Genomic DNA, 19,394 nt, shown 5'->3' with positions numbered 1-19,394 from the left:
AATAGCATCACTCTCTTTCATGGGGTTAAGTGTGAAGAAAGTTTGTAATTTTTGTAGCCATGCTCTAGCTGAAATTTTATTTGTTCCATCAAAAGTAGGCGCTGTAAACTTGCTTATTTTATTTTTGAGCTCTCTTCCACTTGTGTCATGCTCCCTCCTATTCTCTTTCTTGGGCATCAAAGCGTTCATCATATCAACATATTCTCTAAAAGGAACTGAACTACGAAAGTCATCATCTAAGCCATTGTAAGTAGCTCTTAATGTAATCAAATTACCTGTAACCTCTTCCACTGGATTAATGGCTGGATTTGGTACTGGTGGCTCATCTGCAGGCAAGAAAATGGATTTGGTTGATTTAGATGGTGTGGATCTCCCATTTCTCGGCTCCTCTGAAGTGCTCCCTTTCTCATTAATAGATGCAATTCCTTGTAATTTTTCTGTCAATATCCGCAAAGCCTCTCTAGTTTCCGCCAAACCATCCACTGTTTGCTTCTGAGTATTTTGGATGTCTTGGAAGAATTTCTTTGCCATCTCATCTGGATCAGCCATACTTTTTTCTTCTTTGGATTTTGTACTTTTGCTTTCAACTGGGGGTTTAATCAAAATTTCTTTATTCTTTTCTCGCTGCAAATATCTTTTTTCTCTTTCACTTAGTTGCATGCAATCATAAAATATGACATGCAAGATCTGGGTAGTTATCAAAACTTGACATGCAAGATCTGGGTAGTTGTTAAAACTGACATGCAACTTCTACAAACCCTCAGGCTGGCAAGATCACGGCTCTGATACCACTGAAATATCCCTTTACTGATTTTTTTATGATATTTCCAGCCTCAAATCAGAACTTTAAAATCAAACAACCAATATTACAAAGATCTGCCAATTTTCCAATAAAACCCAAATCGGGTATGTCCAAATTAGAGCCAAAAACTTCACAACTTCACAAATTATTAATAAATCTGAAAATGGACATTTTCACAGAGATTTCAGTAGCATAACAGCCTACAAAATGATATTTCCAGATTTGTATAGCCCTTACACAACAGATCACAAATGTAGGGCAAAACTATGCTCAATCGGGCTCCCGAAATTAACACAAAAATGCCCGGAAACACCACAAAACACTCATAAATTATCTCAGAAGTTTAATCACGACCCAATACATATATTCAGCTCTATTTTAACATCATAAAGTCTGAAATACAACAGCAAACCAAACTGATATGAAACACTCAACTGAAAACCCAAATTCAAACCAAAAACAACCCCGAAAACACCCAAATCGGCACTATTCAGCACAAGGGCAAACTCTGTATGAGCATGCACATGGAATGGCTTCAAACTCCCGTCCTTAGCCTTCCTGGAAACCTGCAAACTCCCGTTCTTGGGTCTCCTTCTCCACAGGTTTGGCAGCCTCTGAAGAACAACAAGAAAATTATCAAGAATCAAGATGTAGAATGAGCCCAAAATGCCTCCAAACCCCTTTTAAAGAGGGCATAACCCTAACTCACGTCCAAGAGGGGTTAATAAAATATAATTTAATAATAATTTTTATTTATTAGTCCATTGGTTTCCAAAGATTAACCCTTTTTTCCGAAATTTCACCTTTTTGGAGCCTGCCTGCCTTAACAAAGTTTATTTTTTAAAAATTATTTGAATAGGGGACATGACAAATGAACTGTGGTGCACGGAGTGCAAGAAGGAAGGCCATACAAAGGGATCTTGCCCGAAAGAACAATATTGCGAGATCTGCCAGATTATTGGACACTCCGTAAAGGAATGCCCTTTCAATTTGAAAACAAGAACAACGCAGCAAGTGTTCCTGACACAGGAGGCATCCCCGTCAGGAGGGAACAGGAACACCAGTACGGAAGGTGCCACATCGGGAGGATACAAAAATAATCGGTGTGGTCAAAACAACAACAACAATAGTGGCAGCAACAATAATGGCGGAAGAAGTCGGATCCAGTATGATGCGAATGGCTGACCGATAGTTCAATGCCGTGCATGCAATCTATGGGGTCATTTTGCCCGAGAATGTACAACGGTGAACACACCGAAGTTGCTCTGCCGATGGTGCGGACCTGGCAATCATGATGATACTAAGTGTCCGAAGTCCAGAGTCAACTTGATTGCTGTCAAAACAAACGAGGAAGAAGTTCTAGCTATCACACGGAAGCAGGCGAAGCTCTACCCTGACCCGACGGAGGAAAAGAAGAGACTGGAGGAAGCCCGTGCAGAAATCCAGAAAGCAACACAGGGAGATACGACACACCTGAAGGACACACCTGGCACCTCTGTACGGAACTGTGCAGAACAAAACATTGTACGGCAAATATTGCAAGTCGAGGTACCCGTCAGGATTAATGATTTGTTACTCACCATGCCTCAACTCTGTACGGCACTCATGAATACAGCCCCGATTGCTAAGCAACTAGTAGAGCAAGAAAAGGAGAAACAGGGGGGTACAAGTGCAGAAGACCCGATGCTGTTAGCTCTTTCATCTGGATGCTATCCGACGGTTGTTGAAATGGGCATTCTTGGGACTGTGCTAACGGACATGATCGTCGACGGAGGATCCGGTGTCAATGTACTACCAGAGGATACTTGGAAAAAGTTGGGACAGCTGACATTATGGCCACCTACCTTCCAGCTGTTAACAGCCGATCAACACGAAATCAAGCCATTGGGAATACTCACAGCGCAACCAGTGACAATTGGAACACAACCATTCCTGTTGGACTTCGTTGTGATTCCTCTCAGGTGGAAGGGGTATGATGCTATTCTGGGACGGGGGTGGCTGATACAAGCAAAAGCAAAGCACGATTGGAAGAAAAATACTTTATCACTCGAAAGCAAAGGCCGGAAGTATGTCATCGATCTGCACACTCAGATGGTCGGGGAAGAAGCCCTATCGTCAGATTCTGAGGGAGAAGAGGATGAAAAGGGGCAAACTATGGAACCGGATCAAGAGGGAGCTCTACGACTGGAAGGAGATGACGATTTGGATTCAGTCAATGGTCTTTACCATTGGCAGATCGAGGATTATGAATTGTTTCCAACCTGCAATGTACTGACAATAGAAGAACACAATACCGATGAATTTCCAAAGGAGTTTACTGAACTGAAGGAAGGCGATGCCTCACTCGATGTCACCCTGGCACATAAGTTCTCTGAAGGGGAACCCATCAAATACAACGAAGTTGCATTACAGACCATGAATTTGGGCAATGAAGCCGAACCATGGAACATACTGGTAGGAGACAACTGGGACCTAGTACTAAAGGCAGCAGCATTCAAAATATTTTTAGAGTATAAGGATGTGTTTGCATGGACATACAAGGACCTGAAAGGAGTACCGCCGGAGTTGTGCGTGCACCACATTCAGTTGATCAAAGGAGCAATACCTATAAGAAAGCGACCCTACAGAATGAACAAAAATTATGCGGCACGGGTTACGGAGGAAATCAATCGAATGTTGGAGGCCGGCATTATTTTCAAGGTACAGACCAGTGAATGGGTATCTCCGATAGTGATTTCACTGAAAAAAGACTCCACTTAGATCCGAATATGTGTTGATTTTCGATGCCTAAATGCCGTCACCATCAAGGATCCGTTTTCGATTCCATTCACAGACAGCATCCTGGAAGAGGTAGCGGGACACGAGATCTACTTATTTATGGATGGGTTTTCCGGCTATAATCAGATTTCCATCGCAGAGGAGGATAAGTTGAAGACGACATTTGTCGTAGAAGATGGGGTATATGCCTATAATTGAATGCCGTTCGGTCTGTGCAATGCGCCTGCGACATTTCAACGAATCATACTACATATTTTTGATAAGATGTCTGTCGGAAACTTCAAGGCATTTTTGGATGATTGGTCGGTGTTCAGTGTGGAGGACAAACCTCTGGCAGCATTGGGCGAGTGTATGGAAAGGTGCCGACATGCGCGCCTGGCCCTAAATCCGAAGAAGTGCAGATTTATTGTTCCCCAGGGCAGGTTGCTCGGACACATAGTCTGTAAGGAGGGACTAAAGACAGACCCGGACAAAGTGCGATTCATATTGGAGATGCAGCCATCCACCAATGTAACGGAGGTAAAATCTTTTCTTGGACATATAGGCTATTATAGATGCTTCATCAAAAATTTTGCCAGGATAGCATATCCACTGGACAGGTTGACGAGCAAGGGAGAATCATTCAGATGGGAAAAAGATCAAGATGAAGCATTTGAAGGGCTCAAAGTAAGGTTGGCTACTGCACCCATCCTGGCCTACTCGGATTGGAATAAGGAGTTTCATGTGCATGTTGATGCATCTAACTATGCGATCGGAGCAACTCTCGAACAAACCAGTAGCCACGGGTTGGATCATCCGATCTACTTCGCCAGTCAGTTACTATCAAAAGCAGAACAAAATTATAGTATGATTGAATGGGAAGCATTGGGGATGGTCTATGCTGTACAAAATTCCGACATTACTTGCTGGCTACTCCGTTTGTGTTCTATGTCGATCATCAGGCCTTGTTGTATATGATCAATAAACCAATCATTCAAGGAAGGATCAGCTGATGGTTACTCCTCTTGCAGGTGTTTACCTTCAAGATCATCGTACGACCAGGAAAGAAGCATGTAAGCGCCGATCATTTGTCACGTATCAGAACAGGAGAACCGGCAGACGGTGTGAATGATGACTTTCCTGATGCACAGTTGTTCCAGATTGCTGCACTACCGAAGTGGTATACAAGCATCGGTGAATACTTGTCCACAGGACAGTTTCCAGATACCATGCCATCGAATGAAAGACGGAAGTTGGTGATACGGAGTGGAACATTTCAGCTGATTAATGGACTGTTGTATAAAATGGGACCCGATCAGATCCTCAGGCGTTGTGTCTTGGAGGAAGAAATTCCACGGGTACTGAAGGAAGCGCATGAAGGACCGGCAGGAGGACATACGGGCCCGGACATAACTGCACGAAAGATACTTCTAGCAGGATTATGGTGGCCAACGGTATGCAAATGCCAGGGAATGGGTTGTTGCATGCAATACATGTCAGCGTGCGGGGAAACCCTTGAAGAGAGACTTCATGCCTCTGAATCCCTCTCATGCCTAGGAGCTTTTTGAACGATGGGGTTTGGATTTCATAGGACCCCTGAAGATGAGCAGAACTAGAAGGTGCCGTTACATTGTGGTTGCCACGGAGTACTTGACTAAATGGGTGGAGGCGCGTGCACTACCAGACAACTCAGCTGTAAGTACAGCACAATTTATTTATGAGAAAATAATTACTAGTTATGGCATTTCGTTACAATTAACAAGTGATAGAGGCGGACATTTTGTAAATCATGTGATTCGACTACTTACCACGGAGTTCAAAATTTATCATTCGCTATCAAGTCCGTACTACCCAAGAGCTAACGGACAGGTCGAAGCTACCAACAAAATCCTGGTATCAATTATATATAAATCCTGTGCAGTCAAAGGAGAGGATTGGGAGGAAAAATTACCTTCTTCTCTGTGGGCCTACCGTACGGCGTATAAAGTTACAATAAGACACACGCCGTTTCAATTGATGTTCGGGCAGGAGGTTGTAGTACCAGCAGAATTCATGATACCAAGCCTGCAGATAGCGCTAGAAAATAAGTTGGGCAACATGGAAAGTTTAAGGGAGCAGCTGTACAAACTAAATAGGTTGGAGGAAAAGCGATTGTTAGCACAGTGGGCCACTGAAGTAACCCAGAACAGGCGGAAGGCGTGGCACGATAAGCACTTGAAATTGAATAGGTTTCAGCCTGGACAGTGGGTGTTGAAGTACGATGGCCGGAATGAGATCAAGCCGGGCAAGTTCAAAGTTAAGTGGGTCAGACTGTATCAGATTCGGGAAATAGGAGACAATGGAGCAATAAAACTATGGACTTTGGATGGACAGGAAGTGCCCCAGGCGGTGAATGGCTCGAAGCTCAAGGTATACCATGATTAGAAGAATTGTGTCAGAAAATGACCGTCGGGTGTCCCCGTCGTCGTTGTAGACCGATGATGCTGACGGTCGTAGAGAAAACTGACTCTGCTGTTAAAAAAAAAGAAAAAAGAGAGAGCCGTACGGTGGTCACCGTACGGTCTGTACAGCAGCTATTTCATGGTACCGTACGGCCGGCTATTCCATGTCACCGTACGGTGCTATTTGTATAAGAGCATTAAATGTGAAAAAAGGCCATTCGATGTGGAGTACCGTACGGTCTATACGGCAGGCTATCTCATGTCAATATCATCGTACGGTGTTGTCCATGTCACCGTACGGTCCTATTTTGGTTATATAAGAGCATGTAATGAGTGAAAGCTGAACACGAAGGCCATTTCTGGATCAGCTATTCTCAACATAGTGATTGCGGATTAGGAGAAAGAGGACGTAGGGTGAAGTAGCAAACCGGCAGGAACCTCCTTACATGAGTTCCCTTCATCATAGTGTTCTTGCTGTGAGCACGATGGAGTCCGGGCAGAGGCCATGCCGAATGAACTGCAGCCGGTTCGAACTCACATTGTCAGCAAGGCACACTAGCACCTGCATCATCTCGCATATCTTCTTGTCGTAGATTGCCTTCTTCTCCGCTTTCGTCCTCTTCTAACCCATTTTCTTTTCCGGTCCTCTACTGCGAATGCTCTAGCCCCTTCCAAAGAACCTGAAAAATGGAGGTTTGAGTTATTATAAAGATCAGGGTTTTGCTCTACGGAATCTGCACTCGTTGCCTGAACTCGACTCATTGGTGTAGAGGGATCAATGTCACAAATAGTTTGAACGGCTTCATCAAAGCCCTTGACGTGGTGAATGAGTAAACAACGCGGTAGAGAGTTTGTAGACTATCATCAGCTCTACTCCATTCTGATACTTGACAGGCCGCATTTTGCACATGTTCTTGCCCTTTCTTATAGCAATATCATTAGAGGGTTCTTCAAGTGTCTCTGCGCCTGTTGAAAGCCGTTAGTGAGTATTTGGAAGCCGTCTAGACCACAACTTGGTAGTAGTACTTTCAAGGTTTTCATCAGAAGGCACTTACAGTAGGAAATACGTGGGAAATTTGGGAATCCGTACGGCTGTACGGCAGGCACAGGAAACATACAAAGGGCATAGTATGCAATCAGCCGGTAAGAGAGCTTGGAGGAAACACCTGGAACAGGATTCAGTCATGAATCACGAGGTGCAGGTAGGACCCTCACAAGCACGGCCACGGGGAAAGGAGACAGGCAAGCATAGGGCAAGAGTACAGACTCAGCCAGATGTCCATACAACACCACAAACTGTAGCCTTTGAAGGGCTGAATGGAGGGGACTGTCGGAAATGGTGGGAAGAACATCCAGATACTCTCCTGGTTAAAGCAAGCATCAGAAAAGCACAGGTCGAGTGGGCTATCCGGATGCCACTGTTTTGTATTAGAGACTTTGAGGGCGTTTTGCGGCCGATGATTGAGGCTTATGACAGGCATACTCGAAAATGCTCAATTCCATCTTTGGGGTATGACATAGGGGTATCCTTTTGGCCAACTGATTTTACAAGAGTCTTTGGTATACCAGGGGTGGCGCAAGGTGGAACCAAGATTGATGGCAAACCCAAAAAGATGAGCAAGGAGACGAAGTTGCAACTCATACGGATGGTATGTAACGACAAAGTACAGAAGCACATTGATACTCTCATGGACGCGTCAAAGAAAAGAGGGCTGCAGAAGTCTGAGATTCGTGACGGCCATTGGAAGTGTTTGATGGATGTGGTTAAAAGCAGGCTTACAGGATCCAACAGGGCATCTGACATTTCCTTCCCCTTGGTCAGTATGATGAATGGAATCATGAACGGTAAGGTCTATGACTGGGCTTCATTGTTAGCCACGCGCATGGAGGAGTTCATGACCTTACAACACAAAATGTTCTATATGCCGCACTACGCCATCGGACTCTTTTTGGATGCCACGACCAGGACGATACTCCATGAACAGCTAGAAGTTAAGCCGACTCCGGCAGTACCTGGCGAGCCTCCGGTAATGCAATGGAAGCATTTGGATACACCTATAGGTCAGAAGAGCGGGGGCCAGAAGAGGACACGACAGGAGTTGGAGGAATCAGGTAACACCGATAGTGGCCGTCGGGACACATCGGGCGATGAGGATGATGACTCTGAAGGTATGGAGGTTGAGCAGGAAGAGGAGGAAGAAGATGAGGAAGGTAGCATTGTCTCAGCAGTCCCACTTTGCTTTCCGCGACCAGCTGCACCTGTGACTATCACTTTAGCTCCGGTAATTTCAGCGCCCCACATTCACACCATGGCAGATGTTCACATCCCAGGGTTTGGTCAGTTTCGGCGTCCAGTGGTAATGACCCCGGTTACTCTACATCCTGCCTCACGAACAGTAGTAGCACCTCTGCAGCCAGCAGTGTGCCAGCGGACAGCAGTACCTGTAGCCATGAGTTTGCAACCAGCAGTTCAAGAACCGGCTCCCATACCTATACTAGAGAGTTTTCCTCAACAACTTCCTATGAAGCCTGTGATAGAGGAAGGAGTCAGTGGGAGAGGTACGCAGGAGGAGGTTCGGCTGGAAGGAATTGGGTCAGATGCGGTAGTCACTGTAGTGGACACTCTGCTAAGAGAGGATCAGAGTGCTCACTCCAATATCCCTAAAGCGGCACCCCAGGCTCCAGCAACAAGTGTAGCAAGTCGGGCGAGTGAGTACCTAAGGCGCCGACTACTTGCCCCTGTCGCCAGAGGTCATTCCATTCAATCTCCCATGAGAGAGCTCACACCCTTGGAGGCCCATTGGTCCAACAATGAGATAGTCGAGATACCGACATCACCTGAAGGGGAGGATCAGAGTGCAGCGGCAGCCAAGAAGGTGGCCACGAAAGTGCAAACGTCAGATCCTCTACCAGTAGAGACGGAGGACATGGATATTCATTCTCGCCTGGCTGTCATTGCAGACCAAAGCAAGTCCATAGCGGAAATGGTGCTAACCGAGCGAAGAAAGGCAGAAGTTGGGTGGAAGGCTCGGGAGACGGCAAAAAAGGTTCGGGAGGAGATGGCCGACCAACTTACCACCCAGCACCTGGCATGGGAAGCGGAACGGATAGCGCTGTTAGCACAGCTCGAGGAAAGTACGCGAGGAAAGCAGCAGGCAGAACAACAATTAACCACAGTGGAGCAGAAACTAGCAGCAACCGAGTAGCAGTTGGCAACAACACGTTAGTAGAAGGACTCAGCGCAACAGGCTCACGATCAGAAGGAAGTTGAGTGTCAGGAGGTTGCGTTGATGCTGAAAGAAATGGTGGAAGAGAACTCACAGATCAGAGCTGATTTGCATATACGGACAAAACAGGTGTACTAGCTTCGACGTAGCCGGTCGTCACAGTCCGAGACTCAGCCTTCGGGTTGATGATGTATACATCCATGTTGTTTTTGTTTTATGAATAATGTATATAGTGTGGTTTTTTTTGTGGTCTCGTTGTCGAGAGACGACTTTTCTTTTTGGGGGAGATGATGTCGTCACAAAACAGTGTATCGGGAGCTTTCGGACGGTGTTTCAGGATGTTCTCGACGGTGTTTCGGGAGGCTCCCGACGGTGTTTCAGGATGTTCCTGACGGTGTATCGGGAGGTTCCCGACGGTGCATCGGGAGGGTTCTGTCAGTGTATCGGGATGTGTGCCGTCAGGCCGACATGTATCGAGATGTATCCAAAAGGTTCTATTATTATAGTTGGCATGTTGTATGCGGCCGACGGATACCTTCGAGAAGGTTCCTCGGATAGTATTTATATTTCCCTTCGGGATCCTTGTAATCATCAGTTCCTCATGTAATATCTTGGCATATGCGAATAATAAAAGAAGTGTTCTGTTGTTCGAGTTCGTGTGCACTATTTGTATGCAGTTCTTAATTAATCTATGCGGTATGCGGTAAACATATTCTTCATGGTGACCTTATTCAAGATCTTGTATTCAATACAAAGGTGAATGTTCCCATCTTCTTTCTTACAAATATTACTAGTGCAGCCCAAGGAGACATCCCTGGTTTGATAAATCCTTTGCAGAGTAATTCCTACAGTTGTGCCTTGAGTTCCATCAATGCAATAGTGGACATACTATAAGGGGCCTTGGAAATGGATTCAATTCTGAGTCCTAGGTCAATGGAGAAGTCAAACACCTGCTTAGGGAGTAACCCCGGTAGTTCCTTTGGAAACAAGTCTTAGAAACCTTTTAGGTAATGATATTTGTCCACAAAAGATTATGTTGTAACATGATCTTTCGGTTTTTGACTTGACGACCCATAAAGTATCTTGTCATCATGGTAGACTATCTCCCTTGACCCCCTAGCCTCTTCCAGCTTGACTACAAGTTTATGACATCCCTTCCTCATGCTTCTTTTAAGCTGCATTTCTAAAATCTGTCGCACTTGTATTCCTTGAGACACTACTTGAATGATGACTTGGATCCCTTTATCATCTAAGCATTCTACTCACTTGGCAAAACAATCTAGTTTTGCTCGATGTCTTCATAACCACTTCATCTGAAGAATTACATCATAGGATCCAAAAGGGGACACTATAAATTTACTTAAGCAGGAAACTCGGGAAGTTCAACCTTGGCTTCAAACAAACACTATACCATTTCCCTCTATTGGTTGGCACACACAACTGACGAGGAAGTTTCTAAAATTACAGCTTGCAAAGGAAATTTATCCAATAATTTAGGTGATATAAAACATTTTGTTGCCTCCAATATTAATAAGAATAGAAATGAATTATCGAAAAGAGTACTTGTAGTTTTTATGAGACAATCTAAAAATCAGCTTGTCTGTTATGCTTTAAGGCATGAATTCTTTGCTAAAAGGCCCTCTTGTGTGGTGCTAGAGGATTCCTTTGAGGTTTTTTTCCATTCATCTTTGTAGGATAGTGCAACTTTGCATGGTGATCTCCATTACTTGTGAAACATCCTCTTGCTGGTCCTTTCTTCTTAGGATTTCTGGGGTTCCCATTGTAGTAGGGGAAAATCTGCAAGACTAGAAAGAGAGATTAGTAGCAAAAGATTTAATATAAATCAACTACTAATAAAACTAACTTTACAAAACAACAAAATATAGGCATGGTAATCAGCAAATGAAAAAAACAGAATTAAAACAAACTGAATGATGTCTAATGTCTCATTGTTTCTCTTTTTTCGGTTTGGAATGTACACTCAGTTCTGAAATCCGGCAGAACTTAGACTCCGAGCTCCAAGAAAATGATGAAATGATATTGAGTGATTGCTTGTGGTTAGAAATTAATAGAGGTTCGATACTTGAATGCTTGATGAAAATGTGAGGAATGATGGTTGCTTATATAGGAATCTAGGTTAAATGAACAATCAAGATTAATCAGAGAAGATCACAATTGACAGATGAGGAGAGATGAAAATTAAGGAAGAATTTGTAGGTTTCCATTTCGAACTAGAAAAACAGCAGATAAAATCTGAAGATATTTTCAATTTTTGCAGAGATAAAGTTTCCAAAAATTGAAAATGTAAAGACTCTGTTTTTTTCTGATTTTGAAGAATATATGGTTTTCAGAAAAAGTGGTTTTCTAATTTGTGAGGATTTTAACTTTTCAGAAAATGATTATTGCCTCGTCATTTTGTTTTTTGTTTTTTTCAGATTTTTGAGAATTTAATTGAATGAAAAATTCATTTAAATGAGAAAGGTGAAATTAAATCGAAATTAGAATAAAAATAGTCAGAAATCAGAATTAGGTGAAATTAAAATGAAATTAGGATTAAATAAATTTAATTTGAGAGGAGCAAATTAGATAATTTTAATAATTAATGATAATTATTTATACTATAGGACTTAGAAATTGAATTTAATTAATCAATAAAGATCAATTAATTAAAGGTCAATTAATTACCTACCTATGGTACACATCGTTGACAAGGTTTCCAAGAAAACCATTCTTGTTGGTATCGAAGATCATGGTTTGTATCAGCTTGTTGATAGAGGAGAAGTTCAAAAGCTTGAATTGGTAGCCAAGAGTGAATTTCATATCAGTATAGTATGACATCAATGGTATGGACACCTCAACTTAACCTACGTCTTTTTTAGTTTGCATGAGAGAATTTGGTAGAGGATTACTTGATATGTAGTAGTAAAAATAGTGTGTTTGTGGAGGTTGCCAAGTAATAAAACAACACACAACTCCTTTTTAAGGTGGACTGTCTTAGAAGGCCTCGAGAGTTAAGATGTTTGTGGACCAACGAATATAGAATCAATCACTAGCAGTAGATACTTTCATTTGTTTGTTGATGATATCAATAGGAGAATTTGGTTTTTTTTTTCAAGTCCAAATTATATGTGTTTAAGGAATGTAATGTCCGCTTTTTGGGAAATTAGAAATTAATTAAATAATCCAAAAATTTAAGTTGTCAAAATATAATCACAACTTAATTATTTAATAGAGCAATTACGACTTTTTATTTCAATGAGAATCATAAAATAAAATTCACTTTATTTCAAATTAAAAGACAGAAATTAGATGCCAAGAGACAAGGTGATGGAATGCCAAGAAATTTTTGGAGAAAGCTATCAAAGTTATGAGCGGAGGATTATTCAAAACATGCTTGGTTTTTGCTTGATTATTCTTATCTCATGCAGAATTTTGGGGCAGCTTTGAATTTTAGTTTTGAAAACCTGAGGATGGAAACCTTTGGAATTTCTCAGTCAATTAGATGAAAACCCAATTCATCTATGTAGGTGGTTTTGCGATAGACTTCATAGTTGGGCAAATTTGTGACGTCTTCATCTAAAGACAAACTTTTAGTAATAGAGGTATTTCATATATATCAGAAAAACAAGGTCACGATGACATATCTTCATATATAATTTCTGATCTCTATTTCAGTCCGATATTGTTTGGTTTCCAGTATAATCTGTTGGATAAAGAGGAATCAGTTTACATGTAAATTGTTTTCTTAAATTCCTATGCAACATTTGGAAAATCTGGAGCATATATCTGTAGGGGATATTTCAGTGATATCAAAGCTGGTTCTCCTGCCAGCCTATGAGGTTTTGATGAATAAAGATATTGCATTGTTTTTATCCACTTTTACTTATCCTTTTTTAACCTATATGTCTACATGTCTTCCTGTCACAAATTAATGAACTCACTCTAATTTCTAATGAATGGTGAAAAGGAAATTAGGATTGTTTGAAATATTAAAATTCCTAGATGAGTTGATTGTTTTGTGGTCCAAAATGACTGGAAATGAGTGCAAAGATGATCTAGTTGTCAAGGACATGGGTGTTAAAGAGGCAAAGGAAAAATAAAAGTAGTTTTGAGACAGTTGTTTTTTAGTTATTTTGTTTTCACCAAAAAAAGGAATTTGTTATATATCAGTGACGCTAAATACTGTTGATTTTATTTAGACTATAGTTGTTATAAGTTGGGTTTTTGCTTGCGACCATTTAATAATGAAATACATTATAGGAGGATATTGACTGATGACCATAAAAAGCTTACACCCAATCATTATATTATTTTGATATATATGTGTTTTGAAGACTGGCTACAAACTTTTGATGTATGAATATACTGTTTCTTTAATCCATGACAATTTTCATTCAATGCTTTGCGTGATTATCTTAGTATAGAAGCTTGTGTGTGTTACATTACCTGGCGACCGAGGAGGTTGGCCTCTAACACAAGGGAGGATGGGTAAATGACTCAAGAGAGAACACTCACAAACCACCCTGCTAGAGTTACACATGGAAGCCAACACCAATATGGAAGAAACAACAAATTATATTGATTCCAATGCGGGTATGATGAGACAATTTCATTATATTGTGCCAGGCATAAGGCCTATCTAGTTGCAGACATATACAATTGGATTACAAACAAAAAGCATAGAAGCTCTGGCTTATAGAGCCAGATGTTGTTATCTTTCTTCTTACTACCCTAATCACTATCTCAAATCCTAGATCTCAAATATATAGCCATCAAGACTGCAAGTTGGCCTGATAGATACAATTATTACAAGAATATAGGTCCTGTCCCAAAGGGAGAAATCAACGATCACACCATTAAGAAAACTAACATCTACGGGAACAAAGATAGGTCCACACGTAATCCAAGTAGATATCGCTAAGGCTGCAAAAAGCCTTAAAATTACAAAAACCCCGCAAAAGCCAAATACCACATGTTACTTGATATGCTAGGAAATGAACATGCCTTGGACAAAGAGAAGGATAACTCTTCAACAAGATAAAATTAAGTTCCACGAACACAGAGGAAGGATCCACGATAGGTCCACATCAAGTAACCAATTGGGCAGAAAGAAATATCACCAACAACAAGGGCTGCCCCACGAACAACAGATGGGTACAAGAAATGGGAAATATTTTGGTTGGTCCAAGATTGCCAAAGAACCCAAGATGCTCCTGCATCAACCTCCCTAATTGCATTGTCAGGTGATTTCTTTTAGGTGTGGTGTGGTGAGTTCTATGTTTGTCCTACTATTTCATTCCCTTGTGTGATTGTTGCATTCATATCATATTGTTGATGACTGCTATGTCAATACTTTATTCACCAGTGTAATTTGCTAAACAATGCGAGTTCCTATCTATTTGAATGCTGATTTGCAGTGAGTGCTTATTATTATCGAAGTGATTTTGTAATTGGAGTAGCCCGCTTTATGATTTGTACTTAGTTCAAATCTCAGCTTGGTATTTATAGACACTTTTTGATTTCAAATTCTAAAACATGGAACGGTGGTTTGATTTATAGAGCGAATCATATTCAAATAAGTATGTTCTAGTTAGGACACTAGATTGAAAGAATTGAAATATTTAAACTTTCACCTTTGTACACATTCCAATTCACATCACTACTGTGACAAGGACTTTTTGTCTTCGCTTTTAGAGTGTGAAGCATGGACCACTTTGGGAAGTGCAATTATTAAGAAATAGGAATTACCATTATTTTAGAAGTATAGTTTCGTTTATTTGCAAGTGTGCTTCAACTATTTACAAGAGTGTTTCAACTATTGGCAAGATTATGATTAAACAAAGTGAGTTAGTGTACTATCTTAAAATAGAAGTACCCATCATTTAAGACCTTTTAGCTCCCATCCTTTAGTGATTTTATGGTCCATGGATGCATTTGCACTCTAACTACTCTTTTTACCACTCCGTTGCCATTTTCCTGATTCTTTTTGCACCATCCCCAAAACCCTGAGATTATCTTTCATCAGGATAACCCAAATATAGGCCTATCTAGTTGACCTATACTAGTATAGGTTCAATCAGGTCGACTTATACCCAGGGCCTTTTTGGTCTCGAGACTGGGATTGCCTTGGGTTTTTAAATTATTTTATTTGGCGCCCTAGTCAACTTGCTTGTTTTTAATCTCGAATGCTAGTATATAAGGGAGCTTGGGCATGTCATTTTCACTGATGAGCAAGCAAATTATAGCATACACAAGGAGACCACTCAAGTTATACATCAAGCTCTCAAGCATTTCTCAATATCCAAGGATTCATTGTGAGTATTTCGTCTTCAAGATCTAGCATTTCGTTGGCCATCAAGGGAGGAGATCTACATTTGGGCATTCTTCTTCTTCTTCCTTTGTGCACATATATATCCATGGCTCCATGATTTGATATTGATTAGATCCATTGCATTTGTGGAGAATTTCCACATTTCTCATTGAAGATTCCATATCAACAACATCTAGCATTGCAAAACTCTTTCTAATAGGGGTTTCATCAAGTAAGGTGAAATATTGCATTTTTCTTACTTCTATACACATGTTTTTACTTACTCATCTCTTTCAAGGTTAATTTGTAAATAGGGGCTTGACCAAGGCAAGCCCCTCCCCGGAACAAAATTCTATTTTTCTTGCGTGGAGAAACATATCAAAATTGCCAATTCAGAATGGAAAACCTATTGTGAGAAGTTTTCAGAAGATTTGAGATCTATTGAACTTCTACCTTCCAAGAACATATCGACTTCGTGGAACACATATCGACATAGGTTGACCAATACTGGGAGATTTGCAACTTTATGAGATTTTGTGGTTTTCTATCCCAATTCCAGATTTGGTCTTAGTTTTTGCCCCTCAGTTTCGAGTCTATTGTTTTCTAAGCTGAGAGGTGTCTTCCCTTACACACCTTTGAGGTTAGTCACTTTCTCTCTCGTCCTCTTGTGTCTCAGATCTGATTTCTTGCTTTGATAGGGCTGTACATGTGTTTCTGATGTTAAATCAATTAATGCTAGGCAAGTTAATCAATTTAGCACTTAATCAATCAATCTAATCAATTCGATCTAATCACATTGCAAGTCTAAGGTTAATGAACATTGTATGAAAGAGGATTCGCTTGCGTACTTCCTTGATATAATTTGGGTTTAATATTAGCATACTTTCACCTCACTTTTGTTTTGCTAATTATACTAAGAGTTATGTTTGGAAGCACCTCTTTCTCTTGTATTGATTGCCTTGGGACGAAGATGTTTAATTAATGAACTCATCTCATCTAGTTTACATTTTCAAATTGATTGTTTCATTTTGCCCTAAACATTTTGGTGAACCCAATGGGTCTCCCCTTTTGATCTTTTATCTTGGAGTTAGATTTTTCTACCTCTCTTGTTTCGGTAGTAAGATCATATCTTGTGATCTCTTCTTTGTCGAGTTAGATTGCTATATATTTTATTTGTGCATCTAGATCTACTTTGTATGCATTTCATCTTACCTCATTGTATGTATTTAGATATACTATAGCTACATTCATTGCATTCTTGTATTTCATGATAAAAGGACAAAACAAATAAAAATATACAGTTCATTTCTTGCATTAATTAAACCATTTACATTTCATGTTTTACTTTTAGATTAATCTTGCAATGCATCTATTTTGTCAAGGTGATAATGGATTAGCTTCTCTTTTATCACTTTATCCTTTTCCTAAAGATCCCTCTTTGAATGAGCCCATATTGATGCAAGATGATGTCTTTAACCCTTCTTTTAACCTATCTCTCTTTTGAGAGTAGTGTTGAAGATTAATGTTTACACTTCTCTTGATATGTGCTTCCCCCATGGGTCTACATTGCAACATTCCCTTTGTTATATCTTGCCTTCTAGGAGTGAAGCTTTGTTGCGTCACACTGTTGCTTCTCCTAAAGTTCACAATGATCTCACTATTTGAGATGAAACTCGAGATGATAATGTTGGTGGCAAAGAGGAGGAAGGTGAAGCACACTCCGGGGAAATCAACAACACCATTGGGGAGTTAGGGTATTCTTGTTCGCTAGCGTCAGATTCCTCCCAAGATGGCAGTTCGTGGTGGTGGTGGTTGGGATGGTAGTAGTGGAGCTGGTGTCAAGGGTATTGGCAAGGGTGAGCATGGTGGACCAACCTTTCCCAAATTCTCTAGGGAGGAAGTGGTGAGGTGGTTGATCTAATGTTTGGTTTAGGACTCCGACCTTTCGGCATACCCAATTTTGCTAGTATGGGTTAATGTATTTCTGGGTTGTGTTGTTGTCTGCACTTTGTGCTGGTTTTCATGGCTTTCGAGCTCCGTAGGATTTTTTTTGGGTTGTGTTTTGGAAATCTGTTTTGATTTTAGTGGGTTCTGGGGGGTGGAAAGTTTTATATGCCAATCTAAAGTGGCTTTGTAATCCGTTTTTTGAATTAATAAAATACTTATTATAGATAAAATAAAAACATGAGAAACTATGTATAAATTTAATCAGAATGATGTGAAATTTTACAATGGGGTTCTAAACCCACTTTACATGTAAATGACAAATTAGATTTATCCAATTTTCAATAAAAAAGCCCACTTTTGAGAGATATTCAATTAAAGAACAAGGATATGCAGTTCGGCCAAAAAACCCCAACTGCAACACACTTAATTCCTTTATTGATTAAGCTAGACAATTATGTTTAAGGCCTAAGATAGCTCAAAACGAGCAAAATTTCAAAAGCTATAATCCTAGGGAAAAAACAACATAAAAAATAAAACACAAAACTAGAAAAAATGAAGAAAAAGACTTGAAGGTTACCAAAAATCAAGTTCTTGTAGTCAGAGAAAATAACTTGTCCTGACAAGCAATATGGTGATTAATTTGATGGAAACCCTAAAAATCGATACATGAAATGTGCAAAATAAGGGAGAATTCAAGGATGATGGAGTACCTTTACATTGCATTGCCCAATACATTGAAAATGTAGAGGATGCACCAAAAATCCATGAGAAAATTGCATCAGGTTGCCTAAATTTTGTGATGTCAAAATTAAGGACAACTAAGGTTTTAAGATGTTTATTTTAATTTTTAATACTTGAATACTAAAATTAAACTTGACAAATGAAATTGTCAAACTAGAGATTTCTATCATATCAAAAATATCATGAAGACAATTATAATGAGTAGCTTGATGTCTAAATAAGTACAAAATGTCAAAATGTAGTGAAGGGAGGCCTCTACTCATCCTTGAACTTTTCACGACTGGAACTACTGGACACCTCATGGTCAAGAGTTGCCAAATCTGCACCAGTGAGCCATGCATATGAAGTCATAGCATCCTCATCAACTTGTGACAGTTCCTTTTACTTGACATCCCATTTTGATGTCAACTTCAAATTAAGGTTCAACCTTAACTCGATCCCCCCCAAAAGAAATTAATAAAAATACATTTGAGACGTCTAGGGATGGGAGACTTCTAGATGAACTAGAGATGCTCAAGGGATGCATGGGCATCCTTGAGACATCCTCAAGACACTAGCTGCCTTTGTCATCTCTAGACATCCTGTTGGTTGTGGTGTGGTCGCAAGGGGATGCCTTATTCCCATCTCCGCCCCAGAGACATCCCCATCTCAGAAATGTGGGGTTGGGGGGGCGGGGGGGTCAAGGAAATTGTCCGTGTTTCACTAGAAATTATTGAAATATATTTAAAAAGTGGCATCTCGAAGTATCCTCATCTCCTTTATTTGAAAATTTGTTTACTCATACTGGTACCGCTACCAATCTCCAATGTTTAAAAGTATTCCCATCTCTAGGAAAGCATAGTTGTCACTCTTATCCTTTAAAGATACTTTCGCTCCTTAGACTAACATCAAATATCATCATAATCATTCTATGATATATTTTTCTGTAATACCTTGCACATTTCAAAGAGAAAGTCAAGCCATGCAAAAACCAATTTGATATTTAATTGTTTATGTTGGAACTGTAAGATCTTTTAGGGATTTTCAAATGGAAGCTCCAATAATGAACTTGTACCCATGCTTAATTCTGTTCTTGGGAAGGACCAAAGAGCAAATGCCTGTTAAGATAATTATATTGATTAAAAATGTACTCACTATTGTGTAAGGAACTAAAACATCAGTTGAAAATG

The 19,394-nt window shown here is 40.4% G+C and overlaps 1 protein-coding gene across 1 annotated transcript in view; it reads left to right on the top strand.

Moving 5' to 3' along the window:
* LOC149578572 (Flavin containing amine oxidoreductase family) overlaps positions 1-19,394 on the top strand; it is a 238,478-nt gene that overhangs the window by 114,801 nt on the left and 104,283 nt on the right. The gene's annotated exons all lie outside the window — the stretch shown is intronic.

This window comes from Cupressus sempervirens, chromosome 1, assembly GCF_028749045.1.
Source record: "Cupressus sempervirens isolate cs-2001-9-10 chromosome 1, ASM2874904v1, whole genome shotgun sequence".
Lineage (NCBI taxonomy): Eukaryota > Viridiplantae > Streptophyta > Pinopsida > Cupressales > Cupressaceae > Cupressus > Cupressus sempervirens.
The sequence above is the reverse complement of the archived record's forward strand: the minus strand, read 5'-3'. Positions and strand labels throughout refer to the sequence as shown.